Source organism: Eupeodes corollae, chromosome 3 (genome assembly GCF_945859685.1).
Source record: "Eupeodes corollae chromosome 3, idEupCoro1.1, whole genome shotgun sequence".
Lineage (NCBI taxonomy): Eukaryota > Metazoa > Arthropoda > Insecta > Diptera > Syrphidae > Eupeodes > Eupeodes corollae.
Genome location: NC_079149.1, coordinates 123,049,592 through 123,065,595, shown reverse-complemented (window position 1 = coordinate 123,065,595; position 16,004 = coordinate 123,049,592).

Genomic DNA, 16,004 nt, shown 5'->3' with positions numbered 1-16,004 from the left:
AAACAGCAAATATCCCACAGACCATTTCAAATAAGATTCCAAATTGTGAAACGTGTGTTTTCATAAAACCACTAACTAACGTTTTTCCATCGTACATTATTGATGAAATAAAGCAACCTGCGAAGATGAATGAATAGAAAATTGGCAAGAAAAACCCCAATCGTTTAGTTTCGATTTGTTGGGCGCCATTTTTTTTGGTAACAATGCAAAATGTTGTCATTCCGCACAAGAAACAGCAATTTATTAATGGTTGCAGTGATTTGTAAAAACTATCAGCTGATAGGAGATATTTTAAACGTATCATTTTGAATTATTTTCGAATTTTTTGGTGGCAAATCAGGTCAGATATGAAATGCTTTTTCAACCGAAGTTAATATTAAAGTGAAAGTGCAGAGAACTGTTTAGTAATTATTTTGGAGGAAAACAATAATTATTGAAATAGTGAAAGGAAATAATATAAGAACTAATAATAATATTAATATAAAAAGTGCGTGTCAGTTATCATTGATGTTACGAACAACGTGTAGTGTATTTTTAGAACATTCAAGCCCAAAAGTAATCAACAGGTTTTTTGGTTCATCTTTAGTTAATTTTGTTGTTATTTTGGTAATTTAATACATAGCTTCCATAACTTTGTAAAATCAATTATCATTATCTGGAAAGGGTTATCTGGTGAACATGATTACGATGTTAACAATTAAGTTTACACAAGCAAGGTAATTTAGGCCAATTAATTTTTGTCTTCTCCCGAAATTTCTGTTGAGGAAAAAAAAAACCTGAATTGGATATGTATATACAATGCGTTCCACTAGACAGCATCATTGAACTAATTCTTTTAAGATTTTACTATTGACGAAAACCTCTAATAAAGTATTCAAATCTCACCTTTTCTACCTTTTTTAGAGTTCCTCAAGATAGTCGTATAGAACCTATTCTTTAAAGTTTTTACTATTGATGATATTGGATGGCCAATAACGTCTTACTATGATATGGCTTCCTAACATTTTATGTGGGTGCTATGAGGGGAGGGAGGGACAAAGGAGTGTTCTAAACTTTAGAAAAATAATTTAAACTAGTCAACTTTTTGTTGGAAAATAAAGTATCTACAAATTGAAATAAAGATTTGCTTGTGAAATATAGGAACGAGATTTTGATAAGACATAACATTTTTTAACCGGCTATTTGTCTGTCTGTCTTCACCTTTACAGCCTAAACCTTATGGGATGCAAGGGTCTTAAGAATTTTCACGTCAAGTATTTTTTTTAATTTTATTAAAAGAATATAGTAACAAAGTTTTCGAGTTTTCCATTAAAGACAAGTCGATTTTTAAATTGTATAAAACAAGTTGTATATGAGATATCAACTTAGTTTTATTTTTATTTGAAATCTCTTTGACATTATATGTAAAATATAGCATATCTTTAAAAGGTCCCGTTGCACGCCACTCAGCATTCGAAAATTCACCTTTTCGATTTTTTTGAAGCATAAATTCAGCTGAATTTTACAGATAGCATCAATTATGTTGTATTTTCGGGCAGCGGTAGATTGTGGCTTATTTGTATAGTCCTGCGTCTTAAGAAAGCCCCCAAAGAAAAAATCTTAAAGGGCTCAAAGAACACGATCTTGGTGGTCAATTTACGATGCCTCGGCTAAAGATAACCATGTCATTAAACCTTTCTAAACCATGTGGCACTAAGCACCATCCTTTTGAAACCATATAACTTCGATGTCCATATCATCCAATTCAGGACACAAGAAGTTGGTGATCATCGACAGTAACTTTATTTGAACGGCGGTGTTACTAGAGATGATGAGTTGTCTTAAGCTACTTATTAAAAGAAGATAGTTTGACAGAAAGTTAAAAGCTATTAAAATTAATCCGTTCGATCTTCTAATTCTAATTTCCTCAAATGAATTTTTTTCTTTTTAAATTCGATTTTCCAAAAACGGTTTAACATTCATACAAACGTTATACGTATATTTTAATGCACTAAATAACTACATATGTATGTACATGCCAAAAATAATTCTAAACAGAAGATTTTCTTTCAAATAAATACAATTTTATGACATTTTAGAAAATCATCTCAAAAATCTAAATTAAAAAAAACGTTTATTAAGAAATTAAGTGACATTTATATTTTTAAAGATAAACTTATTGTTCTTGCAAAATCTTAAAACATATGTAAATACTGTATCTAAATAGACGTTTTGCATATAGATTCAAGTTCAATCAATGCAGCCTTACATCTTCTTTTCTGACTAAATGACATAGATATTCTTTTCATTATCAAGCAATCAAGAAATGCTTAGGACTTATTTGAAGGAATGCTGAGTTATTATGTAAGATATGTTAAAATATCGTTATTTTACTTATTTACATATTTAATTTTTGTCTTACCATATTTAATTTTACCAATCTCCAATAAAACGATCTCATTACACACCAAAACATATTAACACTCAAACACAGAGCATTATGTTGCATGTAAAATGCCACACACAAACAAAACGAAGGATTCACATCCATTTTTCGTAATATTTTATAACAACTCACACAAAAAACCAAATTCAAAAAAACTACACCAGAAAAGAAAATGCCTACAGCTTGAGTTATTTTCGTATAATTTATGTCAAATCCTAAATTTTGCAAATGTCTATCGACTCCGGTGAGTATTTGAAGCATTTTCAAAAAACGCGAATATTTTGTTATGGCAGTTAAATAAATTACCATAGCACAAAGAACACCACTTATTGTTTGAATTATACATGAAATTTCCGTTATTTGAGTTTTTAGAAAATAACCAATAACTGATTCGTTATTTTTGAAAGTCAAAACATAACACACGCCATAAATGGAACAATGTAAAATTGAGTTTACATAACCGACTAGAGTTGTTCGAGCACATTTTGTTCCATCTTTTTCGGTCATAATGCGAAAGGGAGTGAGGCCGTTGAGATATGTAAACCAAAAAGTCGTTTGCAGAGATTCGTAATAGTTTTCTGAAGTGAAAAATTGTTTTACTCGATTGAACATTTTTTAAAAGAAGAACACAAAACACACAGAAAAAAGTGAGTATACACTTTGGTGTACCACCATCAACTGAATTCACGAAATCGAAGGAAGAGTGATGATTGTTAATCTTCGATGAGACAAAAAAACAATCAGCATAATTAGGAAGAACCCTTTTTAGCGTGTCCTTTGGTAATTTCTATATATATATTTATAGATGTTTCAGTATTGAAAAGTGATACTATACAAAATACATTTGATGGTAACCTTTTAAACAAAACCTTTATAATTTTGATAATTGGTTAACATTTAAATTTTGGTTAAGTAAATAATACCCACTTGGTAATTGTTTCCAGTTATTAAGTTAAAATTTATAATACTGCGCATAAACTTTACAATATGGAGGAAAAGAAATTAACTTAAGGTCAATAGGGGTAAAACCAAGTAAACGATGTAATGAAGAAAGTACATTGACATATTCGACCCGCTATTTTTATTTAGGTACTTTGTTTTGCCATTTGAAGCGACACAGCCATGCGATTCTATCAAATTATTACAAAAATTAATACTAAATTAAACAAAGAATAACTTTTGACAATCACAGCCTTTTTTGACTGAGACGAAATTCAAGCAGAAAAGTTGTCTATTGAGACAATTCAATAATCACTCAAACCTTTTGACAAATTTATTCAACCAATAAAAAGTGAAAAGAAAGTCAGGGTAATTTTTGTTCCAAATATTAAAATTTGCGATGATGAACAAGAAATTATCGATACAACACTAACCGATTGAAAAGATGTTTTTGATTTTGTCATTCTATATACATATATGTTTTTTGTTTCGCAAACTTAACAACAACTTAACAGGCAACCCTCCAAAAAATGTCATTAAAACTCCTTATGTTTATTTAAATGGTGTTAAAGTTTTCGTTAATTAGCTATGATGGTAATTTCCAAATGTTTTCTATGTTTGTTTGATAGGACGAACCTCAAAAACATGTTAAAAGTTCTTATTTTGAAAACCTCAAACACTAATAATTTGCAGTTAATTAGTTGTTAATAAATAGTGAAATACCGAATTTACATAAGTACAATGCTCTGTATGGTTTTAAATTCTATGTTTACATAAACTTCTAAATCCCTTTTATAAAAATTCATTTTGAAGGGTCTTTAAAGCTTATTATCTATCTTTTATCAGTTTTCATTGAGGTACGATGATTTGGAACGCGTTGTATAATATTTCATGTACTTTATCTAATATTCTATGTTTTCTATGTTTATTTTGTGTATTCAAAATAAATGTAACGAAGTACCTCACATCCTGTACTGTATAAGTTATTGATGAATTCGTCGGAAATCAGTTGTTACAAATGTTAAGTGCGATACATTCTATTTTTTTTTATATTGTGCGTGCAACTAAGAAAGGAGGTTAGGATTAGAAAGGAGAAACCGATGCACATTGGTTTTGAATGTCTGCGCGTTGTAATGAGTGGGAAATATTGAGTCAGGTAAAGCATTACTTAACAGTAGTTGTTTAAGGGGAGGAATGCAACTGGCTATTTCTCTAGAGCATTGTTTACAAAAGTAACTATAAAACAATGACAGGCATGAGACTTTACGGCGGTGTTCGAGAGAAGCAAATGTCTCGGAGAGAGAACAATCACCTATCATTTTTAGAGCTCTTCTTTCAATTCTATCCAGAAGACTCAGGTAAGTTATTGGGGTTCCAGCCCAAATATGAGAGTTATACTCAAGTTTAGGACGAATAAAAACTTTGTAAATTATAGCCAGATCAGAAGGGGTAAAAAACTTCTTGCATCGTCGGAGAAAACCTAAACACTAAGCAGCATTTTTGGCGATGTCAAATATGTGATCACTCCACAACAAGTGGGTTGTGATGCACATATCAAAGGACTATTCTATGTTTTATTTGCGTAGTTTATTCGATGTCAATTTGGTTATTCACTCACAAAAAAATATGGGTTAGTTGTTCTTAATTAATCATAAAAGTTTCGCATAATATTTTCACAAACTTTATTTCAAAGGATCAAAGAATCGATCCCCCCCTCAAACAAAATTAAACCGTTTCATTTAATATTTTATTTGCTTTAAGTTTGTCAATAGCTTATGGTTAAATAGTTTTAACATTTATCGATTTGTTTCCAATGTGTTCTATGTTTTTAGTCATTGCAGTAACTTTGATATTAGCTAAGCAAAACATTCCACACAAATATTATACATAGAATATGTGTTTTTAATTTTGTAATTCGTTGCTAGAATTTGAACTGTTTCGTTCTATATTTTCTATGATTTCTTTATTTTTTTTCTTTGATAGCTTAACTTTAAACATTTAATTTAACCAAATGTGTAACTCGAAGCCACTTTTTATTTTCAAAAGTTTATTGCTTATTAATTAGTTGTTAATCATCAGTAAATTAATTGTGACTTTAAAATTATCTTTAAACAATTATAAAAATAACATTTTGAAAATGTTTAATGCACATACATTTTTTTGTATCAATTAGTTCACTTATTTTAAAATTTCTTTGAAAAATAAAACAGAAAACTCAATCGTCGACAACTAAAGCTAAAAGCCAACCATAAAACTTCACTGGCATTTGAAAATTGATTTCTTCTTCTGCTTCAAATTATGACATAATCGTAAATTGCAATAATTGAATTGATTCGTATTTGCTATTGAACATCTGCTGAACATTATTAAATTGATAATATGTGTGCTGTGTGCTAAAAAAACTTAATAACAGTAGATGATGGTAGATAGAGACTAATAATTTGCACGAAAATCATTCCTATAAGCCTATTTGCACTTTTCGAACGTGTAAATCTACTTACATAAGAATTTTATTACAATGTAATCATAATTAATACCGTTTTTTATTTGCAATTTAAAAATTAAAAAACGTACTCAATTTGTTAGGTTGATTGCTGGTTTAAAACAAATGCTATTATGGCTTTGTTTCTTAACTCAATTTTGTTAGAAAAACATACAAAGTCTCCATATAAAATTTTGAGCATCTAATGATACTCTATGGTTGCCAATTTGTTTTACATTCTTTTTTTCTCTAAATGTGTCAATATAGAAACTGACAGTGAACAAAATCTCACATTTATAACTTCATTTATTCAAATTACATCTGAAGCAATAATCATCACTCAAATAAAATTAGCTGATTCTAGAAAACATATTTAATTAATGGAGTTTTTTGTCAACAAACTTCTAATATGCCTGCTTTTGAAATTTGGGTCCCTTAAACCTTGGAAATAATTTTCTGACCCAAATTTTTTATTGGTATATTATGGTCAATTAAAAACAGTCTTGTCATAAAATATGATCAAAATCAACTAATTGTTTGCATCGCCACAACTTAATAATTAAAAAATACACAAAAACAAAAGAGTTGAGCAACGAACTATGACAGTTGGCACTTCTTTTCTTATTAAAATGTCCCACAATCCAACTCAGTATAACTACCAATTACCAAAAGATTCAACCACATATTACCTTTTATTATTAACATTGTTTTTTGTTCATCATGTAATAAATTTAATAAATGAAAACTAAAATTGTATTCATCAGGAAACTAACACAAAACAGAAAAACCAAGAAGAAAAACCTAATTGCCCTCGTGTGCCACCTGCGCACCTGTATCTTAAGTCCAAGATTATCACGGGAGTAATCATCATCATACCATAGACTTGAATAATAATATGGCAAATGTTCATTAAGCAAAAATGCCATACAAAACTTCAAATTATATGCTACCGTTATTGTGACACTATCTTCAGTCTACACAACACTTGAGATTATATATTATATAGATATTACAGTGATGTCTATTTGGATGTCTAACCCTGAATAAGCCTGATGACCGGCAGAGGTCGTTGGCGGTATTCAAAGAAAATAAATCTAAATTATAGATACATTTATTTTTGCAACTTTGTTCTTACAAAAAATATTCTGAAGAAGTCCAAAACCAATTGAATAAAAACTACGGCAAACAACTTAAGAGTGAAGAGCAGATGACTCTCGATTGTGCAACAATGCATTGGATTCTTCATCATTCTGCGATAATAGTTGCGACGACGACGTGGTCGACGCGACGACGATGTGGTGATGATTTACTCACAAAACTTTTTAAGTGGCAGCACCATCTGTGAAATCTAACTATAAGTATCCAGCAGATGCATATTCAAACATAGCGCATAAGCTCACCTGTCTTTGGGGAATATTTTGCATCGTTGCAAGTTCCAAAATGGAAATTAAGAGAGACTTGGGTCATTTCATTAAATGGGGAAGATTTCATAGCTCAAAGTAACTTTTATGGTATGTGCAGGATAAAAACTTAAATAGTTTGAAGAAAATTCCAGAAGACTTTTTAAAATGGGTCACAGAAGAAAATTTGATGGGATAGAAGATATTTAGCCAAGGTAAACTTCTTTTTGTGTATTAAAATTAGTAAGTTGAGATTTGACACCTATACGGAAAGTGTTTTATCTAATCTGCCTTATTATAGTATCCGAACCATTTTGGATCTTTTAACCATCCGGATAGTGTTGGATCCCAACTGTTAAATCTCATTATTTGGACTGTGTTCGAATTCGATTGGTTTAATTAATTATCCAAATGATTCGCATTTCAATTAACTTTCTGGGTAGTGTAAGATGAAAAGGGTTTTATTGTATCCTCCAAATTGTATTGCTTTTCTCCTTTAACCATCCGGATAGTGTTAGATCCTAACTGTTAAATTTCATTATTCGGACTGTGTTCAGTTTCGGCTGTCCCAATGAATTATCCAAATTATTCGCTATTCAATTAACTATCAGGATAGTGTTGGATGCCAAGAGTTTCATTGTATCATCCGGATTTTCCTTTATTCTGATAGTGGCACATCTCATTTGACCATCTAGATAGTGTTGAGTCTTAACTGTATCATTTGAATATCCAGACTATCATTTAAATATATTATTATTCAAGTATGTTTAAATTAAAGAAGAAAATCAATTTTAATAGTAATTCAAATATTTGTATAATCCGGATATCCGAATATAAGTAACATTTCGTGATATCGAAATAGTTATTCAAACTTTCTGGATAAAACCGTATATTTATATTGACATTTAAATTACATTTTATAAAAACTGATTATATGTGGATAGTATTAAATATACGGATTAAGAATTGAATCCGTATCTAGTTTTAAGCATAATGTAAAACACAAATTAAAAGGAAGGTATAAATCATAGAAGGATTTGGTATAAACCCACATTCCCGTTTTTCTAGGTGTTTCTGTATAATTTGGATCTTAATTGTCTCATTCAATTTCATTCGGATATTGAAGATTTGATGCGAGGTCTTTTCTAAATAGAATAACGAATAACTCTTTTGAGAAAGTTGAAAAATCCAAATTTTCAAACCACTCCTGCCTCCTCTATACCACTGTGTTTTAAGATCTCTGTACATATACAACCCGAATGAATTCGTCCCTGATAACATCATCTCTATACACAACATACTTGTGTGTGGCTTACATGAGGGGGGATAAGATAGCGTCAAATTGCATAACACCTCAGCCAGCAACTGAAAAATCTTCGCTCACCAACAATGTGCTGACGTTGAGGTAGGTAGATAGATACTCGAATATGTATTTTTTGTTGTTGTTATTTTTTGCGCCCAGTCTTACAGAAGTGTCTTCACTTTCTTAAGAAGCTAATTGGTAGTATGTTTTTATGTTTTCTTTTTTTACATTTGTAGACCAAGTCACAACGGTAAACCATGAGAATATTCCCATGTTAAACATGGCAAACTCATTATTATTATTCATCTTAACAATACACGCATATTTCTAAATAGAAAACAAAAATATCATAAAAGAAAGAAATAAAACAAAAGAATTCCCATTGTAAGCATTGTGAGTTATAGTGTAAACAGAGCCTAAATGGTAGCATTCAGCCATTCTCGAACTTCATGACGGAGATGTATTACATTAATTGACAGTTGTTGAATGGTGCGAAAATATGTAATTCAAATCGTGTTATTAATTGTCAAACGTGTGAGAGTGATTAATATTTATACGCACGCTCACGCAAGACTTTATAGCTCGCATATCACATATTAACCTACAACTTAAGGCTTAAAGTCATCAGCAGTGGTTGATTTTTTGCAAATATATTATAACGATGATGATTGATATTGACCTTTAATATTATGATCGATTTTTCATAATACATCAATCTTTTAAGAGTGCTTCATTTCAAATTCATTTCATTTGATTTTTAGATTGAGATTGATACTCTTAAACGATTTTTTGCATCATTGAACATCCATGAGAGCTTCCTCAGGCTAAATATGATTAGTGTTTTTATTTTGGTTAAGTTTTGTAGCTAAGTTATTCCTAAGCGTTTGTTGTAGGTACGAGCATATAGATAAATGATGAATTTGTATAGTTTTGTAAGACAATTATTATGTAGTTTAACATAATTATACCGTGATGTTTTTATTTTTCTTATTTTTATATTAGATTGCGCGTTCAAGTTCAAACTGCAATTTATGTTTATGGCAGTGAGGAGCTCAAGGTTTAAGATTACTAATGTGCCGAAACATAGAGATAAAAATTGCAATTAAGAGCTTTTCAATTCGTTCAAGTGAAAAATAATGAGTTCAATTTTGAAATGTATGATATATGATGACTTTGGCGGTATTGTGACTTTAAAATTAACACTTACTGTTTACTTAAACTTCCTGATGCATAATTATAGTCTTTTCATAGTGTTACACCTATCTTTTTGTTAACAATTTAATAAATGCTAGTTTTTGAAGAACAATCAGAAAAAATAACGATCAATCGAGTGAGTTCTAGTGACTTTCGTGACTTGCATTCTCTTAGAGCTTGTAATCATTTTATTCGCATAAATGAGGCTCAAGAGCAAACAGTTTCTCTAAAATGACAGATCCTCCAGCAGTAATTCTTATAATTAAAAAAGGGTGTTTCTCAAATCCGTTTGGTCCAGTCTATTTTTAAATTACTTGCAAACACGAACAGTTGAGAGTTGTGAATCATTAGGTGCCAGTTCTTTAAAATAGAATTTTTTAGGACCGCAAAGAAATAAAAAAGAAAGTCTAATTTCGAAATATTAATGATCCACTAATGCTCTTTTAATGTTAATATAGTGCTCTAATCCCGGCTTGAGTCAAAAATTGCTTCCTCCTCAAAGTTGTGGTGATGTCATTTTGACGTCAAACTGGAAATACCATACATAAAAGTTTGAATAAAAAAAAAAAACTAATGGTGATGATATTAATGCTCTTTGTGTGCTCCTAATTTTACGGAACTATAGATTGATTTCTAAAGCCCTGCAAAATTTAAATTATTGGAGACTTTCTAAGTCAAATAAAATTTTAAAAACTTATGGTGTGGTAACTTACGGCTCTTTTAAGGCTTCTAAGTTTGAAGAAATCTAGATTGATTTCCTAAGCCCTTACCATCAAACTTAACTCAAAAATCTGTTACTTTTCGTTTATTACACAAAGCTGCTATAATCTCAGCTTGGTTCAAAAAACTTTACCACCTCAAAAGTGGTTTCAAAAAATCAAACATTGTAAAATTTCATTTAACCTGAGGACATTCTAAAAAAATATATGAATTGGATTTTTATCCTCTAAGTCATGCAAATTTTTGAAATTGGGAATTTATGGTTAAACCTTAATATTTTAAACTCAAAATTAAACTTCTGTGAAGAAATTCTATATTTTATTTTTAACTTCCCATCTGGAGTTATTGTAATGGGTCCGATTTGTCAAATTGAAAATTTTGACATTTCTCGACGTTTCATGGTCCCTAGAGTCAAAATAAAAGATTTTTAAAAAGATGTACGTCCGTACTTTCGCGACGCTTTTTTCGATGTCCATAGCTCAAGAACCAAAAGAGATATCGACTTCAAATAAATTTTGTTATACAGATAAAAAGGCAGAAAGATGCAGAAAGGGCTCTCAAGAAAATTGCAAGGGTGGTTTTTTTACCATAGCAGTTTAAAAAAAAGGTGCACATTTTGGTTAACCCTTAATATCTTACGAACTTAAAACGTTAGTGACCTGAATTAAATTTTATATAATATACATAGTTTAACGTGATACCAAACACATAAATCACTTGAAAAAAAATCCAATTAACGGTTTTTTCCTCGAATACAAAATGATTTTATCTGCAAAACAATTTTGTGCAACGAAAAATAACGTTTTAAGCATCTTGTACAATTTTGAGAAAAATCGAACTGACAATTTTTTTATAAAAAATAAAAACTTAAAAGAAAATTTAACAAAAGTTGGAAAAAATTGAATTTCGATTCAAATATCTTTTCAAAAATTAGAGATTATGGCTTCCAACTAATTTTAGCTTTTAAAAATATTACTGTCAACAGTCAGTTAAATTTTGAGGAAAATCTTTTTTTTACAAAAAACCAAAACCTAACAAAAAAACAATACTAAAACATTGTTAAAATTTACTTACGACTCAAAAAGCTTTTAAAAATTAACAATATTATCTTCAAACTCTTTTTATTTCACAGAAAATATTGTTTTCGATATTCAGTTGTTTTTTTTTTATAAAAATTCAACTGTCCGTATTTTCATACAAAAATAAAATCTACAAGAAATAGTATGTAAATTTGTGAAAAATTGATATTCGGTTCTTGATATCTCTCAAATTAATTTCATTCATCCAATTTGTAAAAATTAAAGAAATGCTACAAAAATTGGAAACAAAATTTTTCGACTAAAAATATATTTAACAAATTAGATTTTCAAACTTAACTATTTCTTTATATGAAAAATATTGTTGGTAATTTTAAAATTTGTAAGAATAATTCAACTAACAACAACCCAACAAGAAAACCACCAAATTTTTAAGCAAGACAAATAGACAGATGGGATGGGAAGTTATCAGTATGGGTCGCATCCCAGCCTCTTTTTATATTTAGTCTTATATTATTTTTGTTCCTTTACCTTCATGTATAGCAGATTCGATTTTGTATGATAGTGAGTAGAATTGTCTTTTTCTTACAAGGTCAGCGATGAAACTTTTAAAAAATGTCGTCAAGGCTTTGAGATACTACTTGTTAAAATTCGAAAAAAAAATGTGTAGACAGCTTTTTGATGGTTTTCCAAATCCTTAATGCCTTTCTTCAATATTTAGTTGGAATATTTATATTGAAATATAAAAGCTTAACAGTTTTGAAAGTTATTTTGTTTTTAAACAAAATCTGTTCTCTAAACTGTTTTCGAAATACACATATTGAAAAATATAAAAATAATGTTGGAAAAGTTATATTTTAATATAGTACAAATTTTAAGTTTAGATTCGAAATCAGCACCCTAAAACGTATTTTTATAAACCGTGAAAGCGTGGAACTTAATAAAAAACTTCAAATAGAGTCAATTTATATTGAAAAATAATTTCCAGAAACTTAATTATCAAAGCTGCATCATCATACAATTTGCTGTTGAAAGAAAAAAACTTAATTTTAGTTTTCTGTTAGCAATTTTAATTATTTTAAATTAAATTCTAAATCAGGACAACTAAGTCCTTTGAAAAAATGTTGTATATGTCAGAATGACGGTAAAAAACGTAATTTTATGGAACAGTGTTATTGCTGAATAAAACATTTTAAGTCCCAATGGAGTCAAAATGATTTAAATGAATGCAATCAATTTGTTGAATACAATTTAAAACTTTTGAAGATTGCATTCACAAAAGATTGCATACCTATCTTAAGTAATTTTAAAGTAAAATACCAAAAATGGAACACATGATTTTTCTTCATTTCAATATTTTAAGTATTTAATGTACATATGTATGAATGTTATTCGAATTACATATGTATTAATTTGGTCTTAAAAAATTAACATTTAAACCAACTACCTCTGTACTAACTTTCGGAGATTAATACATTACTACCAAGGCAAAAGTCATAAATTTCCCAGGAGACAGATGTCATATACATATACATAGTTCCAATTGAATGTGAAGACATCGAAGACCATGCGTCTAGTTTGATGACTGTTTGAAATTCAGTTGGGAGAAAAAAAGTATTGTGACACATTCAATAGCTGGACAACTTTTTTTCCAACAGTAGTTGTCTTAATATAATTCATTTTGACGCTCACATATGTGACTGATATCCGTCAACTGAATGAGCTTTCGGGTAAATCTTTCAAGAAAATAACATCGTTGGCTTTTTGAAATTTCTTTTTGATTTTATTTACAATTTAAAAAATGATAGCTGTCAATTTTGACGTTTAAGTACTCGTATATTAATCTTCTAATTATTCTACCAATTTTGATTTTATTTTCATGTTCAAGAAGAACAAATCCTCTTTTTATCAGGAACTGAAGTGTAAGCCCTGAAAGCTTCTGAATTGACAAATAACTACAAGAGTTTTAACAGACAATTTCGACGTTTAAATAAGACAATCAGTACAAATGTTTACAAATAAGCTTTTTGTTTTAAGTAAATTAGTCTTCTTAGACTAATTTACTTAAATTAATCTTCAAGACACAACAAATTGACTTTAAAATGACAAATTGGTATAAAAACGTACGACAACATTAGCTTGTAAAGTTGTTTAATTTTCTTCCGTGGTTTAAAAAAAAAAGAAAGAAAAAGAAACACGAAATAGTCAATCAATTATTCACCCATCATTTTTGGCATAAGGTTAAATAAAAATCAAATTGATGGCTATACAAAAACTTCAAGTGCATAATGAGAAAATAAAAATGAACATAATTTTAAGGAAATAATAATTAAAAAGTCATAAGTCAGGTTTGAATCTTAAGCTTGCTTTTAACTTAAGCAACAAATGATTATATAGAGGAAGATCAACATATTCATTTAGTTTAAAAATGAAAAAAAAAATAATAATATTTGCGAAAATATTTGCCCAGTCAAATAATACACTAATTCTATTGAGTGTTATTTTTCATAATACCATTTCAAATAGTTAGGTAGGTTGAGTATCTACTTATCGTTTGTTGGCATTCAAAGACTCGCATAAGCTTAACAAACTTATTAACTACTATAAATATCTTAAATTAACTACCACACTCCTTTTCTATTCAACTAAATTATTTTTGTTTTATTTTCACTTTCAGTCAAATGCCCCTGAGCATCGGTAAGTTGTTGTTTGGAAGTAGTTATCTACTCGTAAGCGTGGGACAAGAAACTTTACACTTTAATCTGTCATTTATTTTTATACTGGTTATTTTTACAATTACCCAAAGTATTGCCTAATACACCACCGGTACTCGTATTCGTACCTCTCTTAAAGTGACACCCAGCCCAATGATTATTAAATTAGTAAGCATATATGACAATAATATAGATACAGAAGTTTGTTTGCTTCTTGTAAATATTTTATACACGAATAACAGTAACTATGAACATAAAGGTACGTATACACAATTAGGCATCTTTTCGGAATTTCATCTCCGTAATTTTAACAACACTCATAAGAAACCTCTTCCGCAGTAAGAGTTTTCACTTTTTGTGCACAAAAGAGGTCTGATGATGGTGTTTGAGTTATTTTCTTAACAGGCGCGGATACTTGGGGAATCTTGCGAATACTAAAAAACCCTTATAATGGCCTTCATCTATTTTTAAGTTTTGATTTTAAGAAACATAACTGTGGAGAGTTATTGCAACAGAAACGAATTCATTATGGCAGTTGTTCAATCTGTGTTTCATATTTCTTTTTTGGCACAAGAAAGAGGTTGGAACAGAGTTTAAGCATATATAGAGCGTGCTCTTAGGTCCTTTGTAAAAATATGTTCTGACCAATCATAACTATTTTTTTAAATACAACTAAACACTTAGCTGTTACTATTTGACATATATCAATTTACTTGTCATTTTCTTCTACAGAAACAAGAAATAAAATTAAAAACTTAAACTAGAATGGAAAAATATAGTGTAATTAAACAAGCATTCAATTTATTTTGTGAAGAATTGAGGATGAGGACTCTGATGCTTGTGTTGAAAATTCAATTCGGCCTGCTCAGCCATGTTATTCTTCGTCCATAAGACATTCTCTGAGAAAGAGACATTTTTGAGAACTTACAAAGAAACATATGTACATTTAAGGCTCTGAAAATATAAACACAATTTCTGCTTTGAACTAAAAAAAAGCCGTATGTATGGCCACCTCAATGGCAAATAAATGTTTGAAAGTTCATGGCAGCCATTTTGTGTTGATTTTTGTTAAGTGTAACATAAAAAAAATATGGAAGATACGTACAAAATTTAAATTGTTGGAAATTTAAGACAATGTGGTGGCATTATTTAAACGTCCTCCTTCGAAAATGATACTAAGCAGCAATAACAGAACTAATCATTAATCTGTTTTCATAAATATCCCAAGATTATGAAATGCTGAACAGAACTTTGGGTCGAAGTTGGTTCAACTGGATCTGCTACTGAATGGAGAGTTAAGTTGAAAATGACAGAAAATGTATTATGGGTCGATTTTGTTGTTTGGATATATGTGATGAGCTTTTTTAAGCAAGATTAAATATTAAAGTCACGTTAATTTATCAAATTTAAAGGGATCACATGAATTATCCTTGAAACTCTGCTTCGGGCATTAAAAGGTGACCATAAAATAGATTTTTTAAAGTCAAGTAAACCTCATTCGCTGTAATGAAATCTTTATGAGTAACTCAAAATAAATACTAAAAATGGATTCCCTTTTAAGCGGAATTTAAAATACGTCCCTGTTAATGTGATCTTCATGAAAGATGTAAGGAAGTTATAGGAAGTCTATAATGTTACTAACGAAGAAGCTATTGAAATGTTTTCTTTCTACCTATACCTTATTTGCTTGTAAAATTTTCAATGAATTTTCACAAAAATAAAAATACAAAAAAAAATTATTTTTATTACGTTATACAACAAATTAATCAATTTTAATTTTAACGATGTGC